The 20,692-nt window shown below is 46.4% G+C and overlaps 1 protein-coding gene and 1 long non-coding RNA gene across 2 annotated transcripts in view; one reads left to right on the forward strand and one right to left on the reverse strand.

Annotated features, from left to right (window-relative positions):
• Positions 1–20,692, forward strand: part of LOC141139431 (alpha-1,4-N-acetylglucosaminyltransferase-like) — a 120,128-nt gene that overhangs the window by 33,242 nt on the left and 66,194 nt on the right. The gene's annotated exons all lie outside the window — the stretch shown is intronic.
• The window catches only part of LOC141139432 (uncharacterized), a 58,500-nt gene continuing 57,334 nt past the window's right edge, over positions 19,527–20,692 (reverse strand). The window contains exon 3 of the long non-coding RNA XR_012243760.1: positions 19,527–19,789. This is a non-coding gene — a long non-coding RNA (uncharacterized lncRNA). The remainder of the gene's footprint in view (positions 19,790–20,692) is intronic.

A 20,692-nucleotide genomic window follows, 5' to 3' on the forward strand; every position in this document is an offset into this window, starting at 1 on the left:
CAGTACACACGATCCGAAAATCAGACAAAAAATACAGCTTTCGGCACGATCGTATGATAATCGGTTCGTTAGTACAGAGCTTTCGAGAGCTGATCATGACAGTTTATTCGATATTATTCGATCGGACAAGCACAAAAATTTTCCTTGTACAATACTAGATCGTATGATCTTCGTTTAGTCAGTACAGTTGTCGTCCGAAAATACAATACAAATACATTACAACACATGTCATCACTTCCTGTCGTATGTGAATTTTCGTGACTTTAGTAACCTATTCAATTTCTACTTGCGACTGTTAAGTGAAAAAAGTCAGACGATCTGTCGTCTGATTTTCAGATCATGTATTTGGGCCATTAGATAGAGATGGTGCATCCTGTTATATCATAGAATGCATGAACTATACACTATAATACTACAGCACCAACTGCTACATAGATAAGTATAATGCAAAAAGTATTGTCAGTTTATAAACTGGTTCCTCTCATAGAGATTGGACATTGGTATAGATATCATTCCAGTCATAAATGACCTTGATTTTAGATCTCGCGCTCTACATGTCTTGGACGGACTACGGTGGTGTTTTTGTTACAGACAGCCTTCTGGATTTCTGACTGTGATTCATTTGAATCCCTATTGTGGATCTTTGAGAAATCTGGCTCTCTTTATAAGAGATGTATTCCTGATGACTGGGTTGGATGGGCAGATTATCAGCTAATCAACTTCTGCAAGTAGTTAAAACCCCAGATCAAGCATTATCTGACACAATGATTTAACGGCCATTTTAGTGGTTTTGAATATATCCCAGGTGTATCTGCATGTGAGCTTGTGCAATCATTGTGCTATCATTGTTAGATTCTTCTGAGTGAACCAGTCTTTAGGGGGCTTGCCTGTGTATATCACTGCCTTGGTCACTGTCCATTTCAATATAGTAGAAAAACTACAGTACACACCTTTTATACTTCCAACTGATTCTGGCGTTACATTGCCCTGGGTCGTAGAATTGGGTTCTCTGATAATTATTCCTCTTGGGTTAAACTCCCGAAGAACCGGTTTACGGCGAAACATGTAGAGCGAGAGATTGAAATCTAATCTAAATCAAGGTAATTTATGACTGGAACGATATCTATACCAATGTCCAATCTCTATGAGAGCAACCAATATCCTACTAGTATTATTGTCCTTGTCCTTATTGGACCCTTTTTGTGGTTATCACCCTCCCTTGTGGGGGGATTTTTAGTGTTAACTGATATAATAAATTGGTATATTTTGATATATATATATATATATATATATATATATATATATATATATATATATATATATATATATATTACGGTCCTAACTCTAAATTTCCAAAGCATCCATAGCAGGAGCACATATAAGAATAATTAGATTAAGGGCAGATATAACTGGAGGAGCCCACCCCTCCTAAAAGGCACAGGGACGCACATTTAGTTATGTGACTCCTATTCAATAGCTGCCTCAGTAACATGCATGTTTACCAAGAATGTCACGCCTTCATGACATTATAGTGATTGGTAGAGCTGACCGAGTCAAATAATAACAAAATAAACATACAATAATTAGGAAACATGCAATGGAAGGGGCAGATGTCTCTGTATTTTCTTAATATTTTTTGCGTATATGTTGTCAAGTATTTAACTTTTTTTTATTGTGTAAAGAAATAGACATTTGAAAATATCAGTACAGTACTGTGTTGTTTAAAATGTTCACCTAAATACCTTTTTAAATGTGATTGTGATTGTTATATACTCCCCTAAAAGTGCTACTTTTGAAGTCAAATTTCGATTTAGTTTTAGTCATAGTCTTTTGACTATAATGCCATTTTAGTTTTAGTTGTATTTAAGTCATCTAAATAGTTTTCGCTTTAGTCGCATTTTAGTCGACTAAAATCTCCAGTACATTTTTGTCGGCTAAAATCGAATGGGTTCAGTTAAACTGTAATGCAATATTTAAACATTCCTCTAGAATTTCAAAGCTCATTATATACTCCTGGAGTAAGAATCGAATAATATGTAGCAGGGATTGGGAAGTAAATGGGAGTGAGGGAGTGCACAGGGCAGAGAACTGGTCTGGGGAGGCTGTTATTTTACACAGTGCTAAGCACTGTTACGTTGCTGGGAGGGGAAACACCAACCATATGGTTTGCAGGGCATTGTTCCAGAACTCCCAGGTAGCAGGCAGACAGAGAGAGCCTGTGTCTCTCAGCCAATACAGCTTGTTAGGGGGCTGGGACTTGAACAGACAAGTGTAGCTCCAAAGAAAGTTAGTAAACGTCCCTCCCTCACATTTGCGTTCTGTTTTTGTTAGTTGATGAAAATTGGAATAGATTTTCGGCATGGTTTTCGTGAACCGACTTAATTCAAATTTTATTTTTTTTTACCGTTATGACTTTAGACAGATTGTCACTATGAGGTTAGACAGACTGTGACCAGTGTGTGTTCAATTTGAAAAAAATTAGAGTAGAAACATGGACTTTATAGGCACACGTGTATATTAGGTAAAAACATTTTTTTAATAGGATAAAGTTAAAACCGTTGTACACAAACACATTAAAAAACATATAATTGAGTGACCTCAAGGCCTCTCATACCACCAACATATAATTGAGTGACCTCAAGGCCTCTCATACAACCTCTAATACATTATATATATATATATATATATATATATATATATATATATATATATATATATATATATATATGTATATATATATATATATATATATATATATATATATGTATATATATATATATATATATATATATATATATATATATATATATATATATATATATATATATATATATATATATATATATATGGTATGATATAGATCCAATGGTTGTTTGGATATGTGGAGAGGTTGAGTCATGTTCAGAGGTCGCTCAGAGAATCACTCTACATGTTACGTGCATGGGTGCGCTTCTTCAGGAGCCTGCGTATCTAATAAGGATGTAAGATGGTATTGTGAGAATACATCGTAATATACATCGTAAAGATAAAAAAAAATATGACATTCCCTTTGGTGAGGCCCAACAATGCATGGAGCCCAGAACACGTAACCAAAAAAGGAAGAAAAGAAACAGGGCCCCTCCATGTTGAGACACATATATATATAGCATGGTAGCATATTCGCAAAAAAGATATACATATGGCCAATATGTATTGCATCATTGTACTCTAGCAAATAAATATTTGCATAGTTAAAAAATTCTCACAAAATAATAACAAAATATAAAGATTTATAAATGAACACGGGCAAAAAAGATTGTCCCATAGTTTCAAAGTAAAAAATCTATAAAAGGAAAAGGAACAGGGCATACATATATGAACGCATATAACACCCAAAAAAGGCATAATCAGCAGCACGCACATACTGGAGACAAGCCTGCGGGTGTCATACACACAGCCATTGGTTTAAAAATGTTCAAAACAAATTATATAAACAGATGTTAAAGGATGGCTTACCATAGGCTAAGTGCAGGCGTGTAGTCAAAACCAAGTATGGCATAAGTGTCACCACCAGAGGGAGGTGATAGACACACAACAGTAGATACTTATCTATTCCGGCAGAATGAGTGAACTGACGTCAATATAAATTGTTGTAACAATAACCAGCGAGGTCCAATGGTAGAAAAAAGAGTGTTTGACTCAAATAGCTAATCACCTAAAAGCCAAGGGAAGATAAAAAGAGAGCAGTAGAGTATTGATAGTAACACCAGCATAAAGAAAAAAATATATATATATAATATATAATTATACTCCAAAATAGATTAAATCAACATTGGCCATTAGTCTTACCTTTAAGGACAAAAGCTGTGGTGAATGATATAAGATGAGCAGTGTGTAGTCAAGTGAGGGTACAATAGCCTGACTGATTGAGCCAAAAAGCAGCCCCATATATATGGGCCCCGAACCAGAAGTGCGTCACCGGAAACCAGAAGTGCGTCACCGCAGACCAGAAACCGGAAGTGCAGAAAAAAATTTCTCTTTTTTTTTTCCTTTCTCTTTTTTTTCTCCCCCCCCCCCCTTTCCCCTTCCCTTTACTCAAAAATAGATGAACTCAACATTGGCCATTAGTCTTACCTTTAAGGACAAAAGCTGTGGTGAATGATAGAAGATGAGCGACTGCCGTTTGTGGTCAAGTGAAGGTATAATAGCCTGACTGACTGAGCCAAAAAGCAGCCCCATATATATGGGCCCCAAACCAGAAGTGTGTCACCAGAAACCAGAAGTACGTCACTGCAAACCGGAAACCACCCGGCCAGGCCACAGGCTACCGTGCATGCGCCAAAAAACGATGCAACCACGGCCACAGATGGACAATGCAACAGCAGCAGAAGCGGATCAAAAAAGGGTGAAAGGACACCTGAAAGACCCGCTAATCGCCGTGCACCTGGTCAAAAAAAAGAGACAAGGTGCGTGGCACTGGGTAGCCACACAAGGGAGGGCAAAAGGGCTTCAATGCCTCTCCAGGTCACAAGAATGGGCGACAAACATATTGAACCAAAACAAAGCGACAATCATAAAAATAAAAGGGGAAAGTAACATGAGCGTCCCCTAAAACAATTAATGTACATAACAAATTTACATAAATTCATAACCCTAAGTTCGGTACAAAGACATACATTGCAATGGGTTGCAATAGATTGTTAATATTAAATATTTTTAAATGTACAGTAGGTTTTTGAAAAGATTATTACTGGACCAACAAGAAAAGTAGTCAGAAGAGTGGCTTCCGCATTGTGGATGGTGGCATGCTCAAAACGATTGGGTACAAACTGTAATTGAATGATTGAATAAATCAATAAATACTGTAGAAATAAGCAATAAATAAAAATAATAAAATAAGATAAAATATGAGCAAGCCAGCAAAACCCTAATGCGGGAGCCAACAAACATCAATTAGAAGACGGCATACATCTATAGGAAGGGTTTGTAGGATTGTGTCTCATTCAAACCTTGAGGGTAAATAGCAGCGAGGCGTTCAATCCAGAGGGTGTCCTGCTGGAGAATGAGTTTGTCCCACTCTCCCCCTCTTGGATTTTTGGGGAGAATGGCCAGAACAAAGAACGAGACAAGGGATGTGTCCAGGGGCGGACTGACAACTCATGGGGCCCCCGGGCAGTAGAAGGTCATGGGGCCCCCTGTGTCTCCGCCCACATGCAAGCCACACCTACACAAAGCCCCACTTACATAAATCATGGGGCACACAGTAAGGCACATCACATGGCACACAGCAGAGCACGGGGCACATCATGGGGCACAGGGCATGGGGCACACAGTAGGGCACATCACAGGACACATAATGGGGCACCCAGCAGGGTTTATTATGCTGTACACATCAGGGCACATTATTGAGCACAGCATGGTGCATCACAGGGGGTACAGGGCACATCAGTGGGTACACAGCGGGGAACATCACAGAGCACATCAGGAGATACACAGCAGGGAGCGGGCCGCACATCACAGGGCATGTGGCAAATAGTAGGGCACACAGCAGGGCACACAGTAGGGCACATCCTTGGGAACAGGACACAGGCGGTACACATCAGGGCACACATCCCAGGGCATGGGGCACACAGTAGAGCACATTACAGGGCACACAGTAGAGCACAACAGGCTGTACACAGCAGGGCACATCACAAGGCACATCACAGGGCAAGGGGCACAGAGTAGGGCACATAAGGGGGTACACAGCAGGGCACATCACATGCTATGGGGCACGCAGTAGGGCAAATAGCAGGGCACAAACCAAAACACAGGGCACACAGTAGAGCACTGGGATCCTCCAGACTTAACACAGTGTCTCTCAGGGTAGCCATCAGGGGCGAAGGCGACACAGTGGGGGTGGAGGACACAGGAAGACACCGTGGGGGGGTGGGTGGCACAGGGGGACACTGTAGATGGGTGGGTGGCACAGGGGGACACTGTAGGTGGGTTGAGGGCACAGGGGGACACCATGGGGGGGGAATAGAAGACACAGGGGGACACTGTGGGGGGTGAAGGGCACAGGGGGTCACTGTGGGGGGTGGGTGAAGGGCACAGGGGGACACTGTGGGGAGGTGGAGGGCACAGGGGGACACTGTGGGGAGGTGGGGGGCACAGGGGGTCACTGTGGGGAGGTGGGGGACACTGTGGGGAGGTGGGGGGCACAGGGGGACACTGTGGGGAGGTGGAGGGCTCAGGGGGAAACTGTGGGGAGATGGGGGGCACAGGGGGACACTGTGGGGAGGTGGAGGGCTCAGGGGGAAACTGTGGGGAGGTGGGGGGCACAGGGGGACACTGTGGGGAGGTGGAGGGCTCAGGGGGACACTGTGGGGAGGTGGAGGGCTCAGGGGGACACTGTGGGGAGGTGGAGGGCTCAGGGGGACACTGTGGGGAGGTGGGGGCACAGGGGGACACTGTGGGGAGGTGGAGGGCTCAGGGGGACACTGTGGGGAGGTGGGGGGCACAGGGGGACACTGTGGGGAGGTGGAGGGCTCAGGGGGAAACTGTGGGGAGGTGGGGGGCACAGGGGGACACTGTGGGGAGGTGGAGGGCTCAGGGGGACACTGTGGGGAGGTGGAGGACTCAGGGGGACACTGTGGGGAGGTGGAGGGCTCAGGGGGACACTGTGGGGAGGTGGGGGCACAGGGGGACACTGTGGGGAGGTGGAGGGCTCAGGGGGACACTGTGGGGAGGTGGGGGGCACAGGGGGACACTGTGGGGAGGTGGAGGGCTCAGGGGGAAACTGTGGGGAGGTGGGGGGCACAGGGGGACACTGTGGGGAGGTGGAGGGCTCAGGGGGACACTGTGGGGAGGTGGAGGGCTCAGGGGGACACTGTGGGGAGGTGGGGGGCACAGGGGGACACTGTGGGGAGGTGGAGGGCTCAGGGGGACACTGTGGGGAGGTGGGGGGCACAGGGGGACACTGTGGGGAGGTGGAGGGCTCAGGGGGAAACTGTGGGGAGGTGGGGGGCACAGGGGGACACTGTGGGGAGGTGGGGGGGCACAGGGGGACACTGTGGGGAGGTGGAGGGCTCAGGGGGAAACTGTGGGGAGGTGGGGGCACAGGGGGACACTGTGGGGAGGTGGGGGGCACAGGGGGACACTGTGGGGAGGTGGGGGGCTCAGGGAGAAACTGTGGGGAGGTGAGGGGCACAGGGGGACACTGTGGGGGGGTGGAGGGCTCAGGGGGAAACTGTGGGGAGGTGGAGGGCTCAGGGGGACACTGTGGGGAGGTGGAGGGCTCAGGGGAACACTGTGGAGAGGTGGAGGGCTCAGGGGGACACTGTGGGGAGGTGGGGGGGCACAGGGGGACACTGTGGGGAGGTGGGGGGGGCACAGGGGGACACTGTGGGGAGGTGGGGGGCACAGGGGGAAACTGTGGGGAGGTGGAGGGCTCAGGGGGACACTGTGGGGAGGTGGGGGGCACAGGGGGACATTGTGGGGAGGTGGAGGGCTCAGGGGGACACTGTGGGGAGGTGGGGGGCACAGGGGGACATGGTGGGGGGCACAGGGGGACATTGTGGGGAGGTGGGGGGCACAGGGGGACACTGTGGGGAGGTGGAGGGCTCAGGGGGAAACTGTGGGGAGGTGGAGGGCTCAGGGGGAAACTGTGGGGAGGTGGGGGGCTCAGGGGGAAACTGTGGGGAGGTGGGGGGCACAGGGGGACACTGTGGGGAGGTGGAGGGCTCAGGGGGAAACTGTGGGGAGGTGGGGGGCACAGGGGGACACTGTGGGGAGGTGGGGGGCACAGGGGGACACTGTGGGGGGGTGGAGGGCTCAGGGGGACACTGTGGGGAGGTGGGGGGCACAGGGGGACACTGTGGGGAGGTGGAGGGCTCAGGGGGAAACTGTGGGGAGGTGGGGGGCACAGGGGGACACTGTGGGGAGGTGGGGGGCACAGGGGGACACTGTGGGGGGGTGGAGGGCTCAGGGGGACACTGTGGGGAGGTGGGGGGCACAGGCGGACACTGTGGGGAGGTGGGGGGCACAGGGGGACACTGTGGGGAGGTGGGGGGCACAGGGGGACACTGTGGGGAGGTGGAGGGCTCAGGGGGAATCTGTGGGGAGGTGGGGGCACAGGGAGACACTGTGGGGAGGTGGGGGGGCACAGGGGGACACTGTGGGGAGGTGGAGGGCTCAGGGGGAAACTGTGGGGAGGTGGGGGCACAGGGGGGGCACAGGGGGACACTGTGGGGAGGTGGGGGGCACAGGGGGACACTGTGGGGGGGTGGAGGGCTCAGGGGGACACTGTGGGGAGGTGGGGGGCACAGGGGGACACTGTGGGGAGGTGGAGGGCTCAGGGGGAAACTGTGGGGAGGTGGGGGGCACAGGGGGACACTGTGGGGAGGTGGGGGGCACAGGGGGACACTGTGGGGGGGTGGAGGGCTCAGGGGGACACTGTGGGGAGGTGGGGGGCACAGGGGGACACTGTGGGGAGGTGGGGGGCACAGGGGGACACTGTGGGGAGGTGGGGGGCACAGGGGGACACTGTGGGGAGGTGGAGGGCTCAGGGGGACACTGTGGGGAGGTGGAGGGCTCAGGGGGAAACTGTGGGGAGGTGGGGGGCACAGGGGGACACTGTGGGGAGGTGGGGGGGCACAGGGGGACACTGTGGGGAGTTGGAGGGCTCAGGGGGAAACTGTGGGGAGGTGGGGGCACGGGGGGGCACAGGGGGACACTGTGGGGAGGTGGGGGGCACAGGGGGAAACTGTGGGGAGGTGAGGGGCACAGGGGGACACTGTGGGGGGGTGGAGGGCTCAGGGGGAAACTGTGGGGAGGTGGAGGGCTCAGGGGGACACTGTGGGGAGGTGGAGGGCTCAGGGGGACACTGTGGGGAGATGGAGGGCTCAGGGGGACACTGTGGGGAGGTGGGGGGGCACAGGGGGACACTGTGGGGAGGTGGGGGGCACAGGGGGAAACTGTGGGGAGGTGGAGGGCTCAGGGGGACACTGTGGGGAGGTGGGGGGCACAGGGGGACACTGTGGGGAGGTGGAGGGCTCAGGGGGACACTGTGGGGAGGTGGGGGGGCACAGGGGGACACGGTGGGGGGCACAGGGGGACACTGTGGGGAGGTGGGGGGCACAGGGGGACACTGTGGGGAGGTGGAGGGCTCAGGGGGAAACTGTGGGGAGGTGGAGGGCTCAGGGGGAAACTGTGGGGAGGTGGGGGGCTCAGGGGGAAACTGTGGGGAGGTGGGGGGCACAGGGGGGAGGTGGGGGGCACAGGGGGACACTGTGGGGAGGTGGGGGGCACAGGGGGACACTGTGGGGGGGTGGAGGGCTCAGGGGGACACTGTGGGGAGGTGGGGGCACAGGGGGACACTGTGGGGAGGTGGAGGGCTCAGGGGGAAACTGTGGGGAGGTGGGGGGCACAGGGGGACACTGTGGGGAGGTGGGGGGCACAGGGGGACACTGTGGGGGGGTGGAGGGCTCAGGGGGACACTGTGGGGAGGTGGGGGGTACAGGGGGCACTGTGGGGAGGTGTGGGGCACAGGGGAACACTGTGGGGAGGTGGGGGGCTCAGGGGGACACTGTGGGGAGGTGGGGGGCACAGGGGGACACTGTGGGGAGGTGGGGGGCACAGGGGGAAACTGTGGGGAGGTGGAGGGCTCAGGGGGACACTGTGGGGAGGTGGGGGGCACAGGGGGACACTGTGGGGAGGTGGGGGGCACAGGGAGACACTGTGGGGAGGTGGAGGGCTCAGGGGGACACTGTGGGGAGGTGGGGGGCACAGGGGGATACGGTGGGGGGCACAGGGGGACACTGTGGGGAGGTGGGGGGCACAGGGGGACACTGTGGGGAGGTGGGGGGCTCAGGGGGACACTGTGGGGAGGTGGGGGGCACAGGGGGACACTGTGGGGAGGTCGAGGGCTCAGGGGGAAACTGTGGGGAGGTGGGGGGCACAGGGGGACACTGTGGGGGGGTGGAGGGCTCAGGGGGACACTGTGGGGAGGTGGGGGGCACAGGGAGACACTGTGGGGAGGTGGAGGGCTCAGGGGGAAACTGTGGGGAGGTGGGGGGCACAGGGGGACACTGTGGGTGGGAAGCTGTGCAGCAACTTTTTAATAGCAGCATGTGGTACAAGCTGCTGCACTTTCCTTCCTAGATGCAGAGTAGCGCGGGAAGCGGCTGTATACAGACCTCTCGTGATGCGGTCCTCCTCCTCGCCGGCCCCTCCTCTTTTCTGTCCATCCGAGGTGATGACAGATACAAGCACCTGGGATGGACGGGAGGGAAGGAGGGGCCGGCGGGGGGGAGGAGGAGCGCATCACGAGAGGTCTGTATACACTACAATCTCTTAGCAGTGAGCAGGGACCCGATCTGCCCGTCAATCACAGCTAGCTGACGGGTAGGTCGGGCCCCGAAGTGAAAGCTGCCATGGGGCCCCCTACTGGCCACGGGCCCTCGGTCAGCGTCCGAACTGCCCGATGGTCAGTCCGCCCCTGGATGTGTCGAACCTATGGTAAAAGTCCAAATGTCGAATAACTGGAGTGAGCATTGTTAAGTTGAGCCTTGAAATAAAGGACATCTACGCCAATCGAGTTGCATTCATCTCAATGTGTTTACTTCAGAATATGCACTGTACAGAGGATCACATCTTCCAAGGTAATGTGATACAGAATATATATGTTGATACAGGCTTTTAAAGGAAATCATAACATTATAGTCTATGACGGGCACATGTCCAAGTTACACATTACACAATACATTCCCTACTAATTGTTTCAACATTACATCTGGTCATCATGACCTTAACTAGACCATTGAGTGAAAGGTTAGTTTGACAGAAGAAAGAGTGTTTACACCAAGGTAGTAATTAGCTTATAAACAGGGACTTTCCATATCAACATCTTTTCCGAGAATTTTATCATATTACTGGCAGAACATTTTATGTCACCCGGAGAGCAACCAAGACACAAAACCAAAACATGTTTTGCAATAGCAAAAGAATTCAGAAACATTTTGTTAAGAAATACAAAGAATACATTTTCATATTGAAGAGGAACTCTAAGTGGATAACGATATGTGCTCCATATATTTCATATCTTCACAGTCCCTCCTGTGTTTAGAATTCTTTCAGTATCCTTTAAAACTTCTTCTGTGTCTTTAGGTTGATCTCCGGGTATAGGGATTACCATTTCATGAGCAGTTCTAACTCGGGACCTTGAGGGCTCAAAAGAACCAATATTAGTACAAGCGTTACAAGCATTCGTAGTTATTTTTAAACAACATTTGCACAACATAGGTGCACATTTGATTATAAGGATTATGAGTACAATAATTCCAACAATATAGAGAATACCATGTAAGATACCGGAAAACCATCCTCCTATACCAGTAAACCAGTTGAGAGGATTGAGCCAAGAGAGCCAGTTCTCCCAGCTTCTTTCAACCCAAGCGGTTTCAGCATGTTCTTTCCTAATACCTAGTTTTAACTGTTGCACTCTTTCTATATGGGAAATGATGGCGTCCTCAGCCTTTGCATAATTTCTGATGAAATTGCAACATGCTGTCCTCACTATGGCGCACATTCCTCCTTGGCTGGCTGTGAGATAGTCCAACACCATTCGGTGTTGGAGTAAATCCTTTTTTATAATTTTCAGTTCAGTAGCAAGAACTATAAAGTTTCTGTCATATAAAGCAGTAATATTATCCATCAGTTCTGCCAAATCGATGATAAAACTAAGGGACTTCCTAATGCAACACCTATTTACCCATGGTATAGAGAACAGAGGTTTAATTACTTTATCATGCGATGTGACATCACTCCTCTTATCATCATTAGTCTTGGGACTCTCTGGTATGTTAGTGGGTAACCGAACAACCTCAGTCTCAACATCTCAACATCTGCCACTTTATTATCCTCACTGGTCTCTTCTATAGCGCCAGTGTCGGATTGAAGAGGCAGATCTCTCTTATGCTGGAAGTGTATGGGTATTTTATGTACCTGTGTTTCCTTAAATTCATTATCCTCCATGTACCACGTAGCAGGTATGACTCTACCAAAGTAACAAACCCCCATGGAATTTAATGGAACCCATGTATAAACCTTTTTACCACAGATGAAATAATATTCTGGAGGGGCCGCGCAAGCTTTATTAATGTTGTATCCTTGCAAACATATCAATAGTTTCATATTATTCTGCCGGGAATGCTGACGATGTGTGTGATCATGCAATTCCTGGTATCGGTCAGTACTCCATGCAGTATCCTTACCATTGAACCAATACTTGATATCAGCATCATCCATGCATTTGGAATTTTCAATTGATCGAGTAGTACTCTGGAAATCTTGGGCAAGTAACTCAGGTGTGTAGATTTGGGTAAAGTTAATGCAAACTGGAGGTGTTCTCATTGGAGCATTTGTAAACAGCAAAAGTGAGATAGCTCTGTCAATCACTGTTTTACTAACATCACCAAAGTGTGCACTGCCCTCTATTTCAGCCAAAGTGATAGGTATGCCTAACAAGGGTATAGTCTTATGGGAAATAGGTGCATGTGTGCATATCCAACAGTTAGTGATATTCAGTTTCTTTGCTGCTTGTAGGTGCATAGACACAAAACAATTATGGAAAGGTTCTGCTAGCTTGGCATGATACTCATGCGCTTCTCTCCTTAATCTTTGGTCAATATCAGAAATTGGTTTGACTTGTAACATTTCTTCCATTACAGTAGCATTCAGACGGAAAGTATCATGTATCTTACCCTTTTCCTTTTGGTATGTCCATTCATATGCCATGACTGTAATCCATACCACTACTCCACCGCAGAGGATAACACTCCAGAGCTTCACATCGGGTTTAGGCCCTAGAAGATTGATTCTGCTGTCTTCTTGCTCGAGCACGAGTCAGTGGTGGGGACCTGGAAGGTAAAGGCACAGAACAATTCTTGCCAGTGGCAGACTGGCTTATATTTTCTTTTCGAGCTACAGTTTTTTTACAATGTGAACCATGCACCCAATACTTGTAGTCTTTCAGCTTTACAGCAGTAGGAGACACAAGAATGACCTGAAATGGTCCATTCCACTTAGGGGACAAAGTGGTCCTAGGTGTGTGATTCTTGATGTACACCCATCTCCTGACTTTAGTCCATGAGTCCTTTCACTTGTGTCCACCGGTTGTCCTGCTTTGGCTCTGGAAAAAGTATCAGAAAACACGTTTGCCAATTTGCGTACATATTCTATCATGGTATCTTGACCATTTATTAAAGTCACTGTTTCTGGCTGTACAAGAGTTGCAGGAAGTCTTTTAGGCGGTTTCCCAAATAATATGTCAAAAGGTGATAGTCCATGTTTCTCCTTAGGGGTAGTTCTAATGCCCCGTACACACGGTTGGACTTTGTTCTGACATTCCGACAACAAAATCCATGGATTTTTTTCCGACGGATGTTGGCTCAAACTTGTCTTGCATATACACGGTCACACAAAGTTGTCGGAAAATCCGATCGTTCTGAACGCGGTGACGTAAAACACGTACGTCGGGACTATAAATGGGGCAGTGACCAATAGCTTTCATCTCTTTTTTTATTCTGAGCATGCGTGGCACTTTGTCCGTTGGATTTGTGTACACACGATCAGAATTTCCGACAACGGATTTTGTTGTCGGAAAATTTTATATCCTGCTCTCAAACTTTGTGTGTCGGAAAATCCGATGGAAAATGTGTGATGGAGCCTACACACAGTCGGAATTTCCGACAACAAGGTCCTATCACACATTTTCCGTATGAAAATCCGACCGTGTGTACGGGGCATTATAGTCGCTAAGGCTATTAGTAATGCTTCTACCCATGTGCTTTTTCCATTAGCAGTTACCTTGGCCAAATACCTCTTCCAGGTTTGATTACTGCATTCCACCATCCCACTAGCTTGTGGCCTATAAGGGGTATGTAACTGTTGTTTTATCCCCAAAATGTTTACCACTTCTGCCATAAGTTTGTTATCAAAATGTGTGCCTCTATCCGAAGAGAATATGGCCCCTATACCAAACCTGGGGATCAATTCCCTAGTGAGACATTTTACCACAGTCCTGGCATCATTTCTCACAGTTGGTTACGCTTCTACCCTACCAGAGAATTGGTCCATGCAAACTAAAAGATACTTGAATCGGCCACAAGGGGGTATATCTGAGAAGTCAGTCTGCACAATTTGAAATGGCTCCTCAGTATGTGGAATATGCTTCATAGGAGTGGGTACTGGTTTCCCAATGTTATGCATTTGACATATGGAACATTTATTAACCTGTTTAGCAGCATATGTATGAAAGCCTGGAGCCCACCAGTGTTTGCCCACTATCCGACACATCCCTCCTGTTGAGAAATGGCATGACCCATGGCTCAAAGCAAACAAAGAAGGAAACAAAGTCGGAGGAGCAACTAGTTTGTCTTTCAGTCACCACAGACCATCTTCCTCACAAACAGCTCCCTTTATGGTCCAAGAAGATCTGTGAGGTGAGCTCGCCTGTAGGGCCGAGAGAACATCCAGATCTACCTGGAAATCCATTAGTAGGAATGCAGGGTATACTATAGTAGCATATCTACCAGCCAAAGCATTTCCAATTGATACACTATCACCTGCTCCAGTGTGTGCTTTACATTTGACTACAGCAACCTTAACCACTTAAGGACCAGCCTCGTTTTGGATTTTAGGTGTTTACATGTTTAAAACAGTTTTTTTTTTGCTAGAAAATTACTTAGAACCCCCAAACATTATATATGTTTTTTTTCTAACACCCTAGAGAATAAAATGGTGGTCATTGCAATACTTTTTTTTGCACCGTATTTGCGCAGCTGTCTTATAAACGCACTTTTTTGGGAAAAAATTCACTTTTTTGAATAAAAAAATAAGACAACAGTAAAGTTAGCCAAATTTTTTTTTTATATTGTGAAATATAATGTTACGCCAAGTAAATTGATACCCAACATGTCACGCTTCAAAATTGCGCCCGCTCGTGGAATGGCGTCAAACTTTTACCCTCAAAAATCTCCATAGGCGACATTTAAAAAATTCTACAGGTTGCATGTTTTGTGTTACAGAGGAGGTCTAGGGCTAGAATTATTGCTCTTGCTCTACCGGTTGCGGCGATACCTCACATGTTTGGTTTGACCACTATTTTCATATGCGGGCGCTACTCGCATATGCGTTCGCTTCTGCGTGCGAGCTCGTCAGGATAGGGGGTTTTTTTTAATGTTTTTTTACTTTTATTATTTATTTTACATTATTTTTTTTTTTTTTTTACACCGTTTAAAAAAAAAAAAAAATTGTGTCACTTTTATTCCTATTACAAGGAATGTAAACATCCCTTGTAATAGAAAAAAGCATGACAGGACCTCTTAAATATGAGCTCTGGGGTCAAAAAGACCTCATATTTACACTAAAATGCAATAAAAAAAAAGTAATTTAAAAAAATGACATTTAAAAAAATATGCCTTTAAGAGGCGTTTTGACGTCGCTTCCGCCCAGCAGTGTCATGGAGACGAGTGGGCGCCATCTTAGCCTCACTCGTCTCCAGGCACAGGACGGAGACGCTACTGACGGCTCTGGTAAGCGGTGGAGGGCACCGGATCGCGGCGGGAGGGGGGCCCCTCTCCCGCCACCGATAAAAGTGATCTTGCGGCGAATCCGCTGCAGGGACCACTTTTATCAGAAAGCTGGCCACCGCACGAAAACGGGGATACCAGGGTTATGGCAGCTAGCTGCTGCCATAACAACGATATACTCCTTCAAAGTTTGGACGTACATCATCGTGCGGCGGTCCGGAAGTGGTTAAGGGGCAATTGTACCGCTGCCAGTAATTTGACAATTAACTCCTTATGCTGTATGGGAGTCCCTGCTGCTGTCAGATACCATCTCTCCTGCCATAGTTGTGCAAAACTATGCACTATGCCTACAGCATAGGCTGAATCACTGTAGATATTTACAGTGTCTCCTTCTGCAAGTTCCAAAGCAACACAGAGAGCAGTAAGTTCCACTGCCTGTGCTGACCTAGAGTCCTGCAAGACTTCAGCATGTAGCAGTTTGTTTTCACCATTATAAATGTTGTACTAAAGCGCTGATATGTGAAATATATCTGAAAAAATGTGCAAAAAATTATTTTGTGCAAAAATATTATGAATGAAAGATTATATAAATGAAGTGAAAAAATAGGAAATAGCCAAATAATCAAGCAGCACCCATGTGAAAAAGTGTTCTGATAGCACTAGGATGCAAGTGAATCTGTTAATGAATAGTGCGCTAAGATTAACTTCCTATTAAAGTGAAAATGTTGAATATTGTAGCAATTTACCATACCATAAAATCATAAATACTTAGTGAGTTTCCTAAATTAAAAATACAAAAACACGTGCATAAGGCAGATATCGATACCACAAAATATCAATCTAAATCCCTGGAGGGATGTATAAACAGAAGTTGTAGGTAAGCATAAGGGAAAAAACCACCGCAGTTCACTGTTACTGATTGCTTCAGTTGATAGCTATCTGGACCGTAAATCTCTCCCCTGCACTTCTGATGCACCCGGCTGGTTGTTTTCAAATTCCTCCCATCATGTATTGCATTTATGTAACCAAAAAGAAGAATATCATTGCGCAGTGAACACAGCCTCTATGGTACTTTCTTTGTTAAGCATATGTGTTTACACTCACATGGGATACAAAGTAACAGCGCTTTGAACCAATCAGTCACTGACCGCGATCTCACTCCTCTCACCGTTCGCTGTGTGATAGACAGATAGATTTGAATAAGAGCTTGTTGCGTGTTTGACGTACTGCCTTGTTGTAAGCTTGTCGTAGCAGAGACCTACTGTATCCTCTAGATAGTAGGCGTGCTTGTAATAATTTGGCCTCTTTTTGAAAGTCTGTTAGGTATGTACAATTACGCCGCAATCTGATATACTGGGCATAAGGTATGCTCCGTATTAAAGCTGGTAGATGTGAGCTGGCTGCGTGTAGCAATGTATTGCCCGCTGTTGATTTACAAAACAAATCATTTGCTAAATAGTTATGTTTATCTTTAAAGATGGTGAGATCAAGGAAGGTGTTTTTTGGTCTATCACAGCTGTAGGTGAATTTTAGATTGTATTGATTTTGGTTCAGTAATTTGATAAACTTGTCAAACGAATCCTTAGTGATGTCCAGACAATAAAAACAATGTCAATATAACACATCCAACATAGGATATAGTTGGTGAAGTTGGACAGGAGTTCATTGGCGAAAAGATCATGCTTCCACCCCCCCAGATACAGGTTGGCATAGGAAAGTGCGCAGCAGGTGCCCATAGCAACCCCCTGTATCTAGAGGTAGTGGGAGTCCTTAAAACTGAACCAATTTTGAGTCAGTATGAAACGAAGAAGTCTCAAAATGAATTAATTAAATCTCCAACGGTGATGATCCTCCTCGTAGAGGAGGGTACGAATCATCCCGACACCCTGCTCGTGCAGGGTGCTGGAGTAAAGAGCTTCCACATCCAAAGTCATGAGCAGGGCATCGGTAGGCATGACCATCCTCTCAATCTGTTTGAGGAGGTCCAATGTATCTTTCATATAAGATGGTAAAGATATAACATGGGGCATTAGCACTGAGTCCACAAGTTTACTAGCGTTCTCTGTAAGAGTTCCAATACCTGAAATTATCGGTCTACCAGGGGGCGACAGAGGGTTCCTATGCACTTTGGGTAGTGCATAGAATGTCACCACCCTGGGAGACTGAACATTCAGGTAATCATAAAGATCTTGATCAACAAGTCCTTCAGAGAAAGCGTTGTTGATAATTTGCAGAAATTCATTTTTGAAGGAAGAGTTGCAAGATGTAGGTATTCGACGATACCATTGGGGATTGGACAGGATGTTGAAACACATTGCTTCATAATTGGATTTGGTCATTAATACAATATTTCCTCCGTTATCCACAGTCTTGATTATTAGATCAGGATGGTTCTGTAGTTTGGACAGGGTCTGCCATTGTATAAATGTCAAGTTACTTTCTTTGGGAGTAATATCAAGCCGTTTGATGTCACTAACTACATTATGCAAAAATGCCCAGACTTGGGGATTGGTAGTAAGATCAGGAAAGTTTTTAGATTTAAGTTTGAATTTATTTGAAGGAGTAGGTGTTACAACCTGCACTACAGTATTTGAAGCATCAATGTCCTTATTTTCATCTAGAAGTAGCATAAGATTGAGGAGGGCTCTAAAGTCCTCCTTTCTAAAATGCTTAATACTTTCTGAAAATTCTCGTTCTTGTTTAGATCATAAATGATCTTTATCAAACATAAATTTATATGTAAGATTTCTAATGAACATGTGGACATCTTTGATTGCCTCAAATCTGTCTAGCTTTTGGGAAAGACAAAAACTAAGACCATATTTGAATACATCAAGTTCTTCGCTAGTGAATTGGTAAGGGGTAAGATTTAATATGTCTAATTCTACGTTTGGGGCAGGTGGGTTCCGAGTGAGGGAAAAATTTAAAGTTTGCGTGTTAGTCTGGTTGATGTGAGGATCAAGGATGCTTTGTTTTTTAAACATTTGTAACTGTACAGCAGGCAGTAAATTGGGTGTGGCTTGTGTGTTTAATAGGGTGCAGTATCCATAAATGTAGGTGACATTTGTGTACTAGTGAGTACATTACCTGTAGTAGTAGGTAAGTGAGAAACAGATGATGCATTGGGCATCTGAGTTTGTGTATTAAGTATTTGTAATGCTTTAAGAGCAGTGAGTAGATTTTGTTTGTGACGTATACCCAGCACCATTATCAAGAGTAGCACCTTGACGTAGTGAAAGATCAAAAGATCTATTATCCTGATTTAAAGAAATAGGTGCGTTGCGCTAGATAAAATCACATTAAATATATGTCTATGTGTAAATTTGCATCAAGTGTCAAACATAAGCGATATATTCATAAAACGTCAAATGTCAATCAAGTAAATAAAGTGGTAAATTTATAAATGACAATTCATAACAAAAAAAGATTTTAAAGTGCAATGTGCATGCGCATTATCAAAAGTGCGACACAGAATGTGAAAGTGCACAGTGCTATGCATATACAACAAAAAATTCTAACAGATGTTCCTTTGTGATAAACAAAAATCATATATAATAAATGCCCAATAAACGTGTAAAACAGTGTCCATATGTAATATCATCCAGCATGCTCCTCCAATCTATAGTGCTGCAAAACCATGCTCCGGTGCACTCCAGTGACCCCCCTAAGGCTGTTGCGCTCACCTCAGAGCATGTGACACAGTGATTAGCTGCATCCAAACACACTTTGGAGCCACCTCCGGGCTCTATACTGAAATGTAGATATCGATCTCCAGCTGGTTCAATCAATGCAACCCCAAGCCATAAACAAGAGAAAATGCAATAGTGTGATACCGTAAAATTTATTTAAAAACCACACTCCCCACATTGGGGTACTCACATAACACAGGTGCGTGAGTGCACCACTCTGTATCAGGCTTCCACAGTGATAAAAAATGCCGGTATGGCGTGTGGTATGGTATGCGCCTCTCCAGGTTCTAACTCCATGCTGTCATCTCCGTTCTGGCCCCTCACCTACGCGTATTCGACACAGGGATCACGTGTCTTCATCAGGGGGTTATTATTTTCACTTTATAGGCACTGGATTGTTGTGGCTCGCAAGATCTCTGCTTTATTTTGTCTATTATCCTGATTATCGGGTCTCTTTTTGGAATAGGGTGTGTAGTGCCCTCCACCATGATTTCTCTTACGTGTACCCAGGTCGTTGTGCGCAGTAGTGGTTCCTCTTCTTGTGGGTAACTGTGAAGAAAAGGTAGACATAGATGAATTGGATTCTGTGTCCTCATCAGTAACACCAAATTTGTTTCCTACGCGTTGATTACTACGGTTATTTTTCCTAGGTCCCCTCCCTTGGAATGGATTTTGCCAAGGATAGGCAAAGCCCTCCATAAACACCATCCTGTCTTTGACCAATTTACTTTGTTTTTTAAAAATAATATCTTTGGTAATTTTAGTGATATCATTTTTTACTTCCTGTCCTTTCTTAGTAAATTGTGTATGTTTTTTTAAATTGTCACTCGTAGATTGTAGTGACATGATATCTTGGTCAAGATTGGTTAATTCAATCTGATAATGAGAAATAAGTAGCTTAATGAGTTCTGTGCTACATTGTGTCAATGTTTTTTCCCAAGATGTTTTTAGTTCAGGACTGACATTTTGGAAGGAGGGATATAATTGTATTCTCAATCCAAGGGGGCTAATATTCTCACGTACATACTGCTGCAAGAACTCCACGTGCCAATGCAGGTTGGACTTCTTTTTCAGCAGTGATTTCATCTTGGTCATATATTGATTAATCCATATTTCCTGTCCTGTATTGGCATTACAGTTGGTCTGACTCTCATTCATATAGCCTGTCCAGGCTGTACCTACAAAGTCCATATTAAAGTAACCCCGAACAAATACGGGTATCAATAAATTATACACTTTAATGTAAAGTCACCTAAATAGCTAATGGGTGCTTCCACCCCGATAGTTTAACAAAAAAGCGTGAACTCCATGTATCATCACAGGGTGATACTGTGGATACACAAGTAGCAGTGTGCCAACGTCCCGATATAATTTGGAAAGAATTAGAGTAGAAACATGGACTTTATAGATGTGTATATTAGGTAAAAAATTGAAAGTTTTTAATAGGATAAA

This window comes from Aquarana catesbeiana, linkage group LG04 (assembly GCF_042186555.1).
Source record: "Aquarana catesbeiana isolate 2022-GZ linkage group LG04, ASM4218655v1, whole genome shotgun sequence".
NCBI classification, from domain to species: domain Eukaryota; kingdom Metazoa; phylum Chordata; class Amphibia; order Anura; family Ranidae; genus Aquarana; species Aquarana catesbeiana.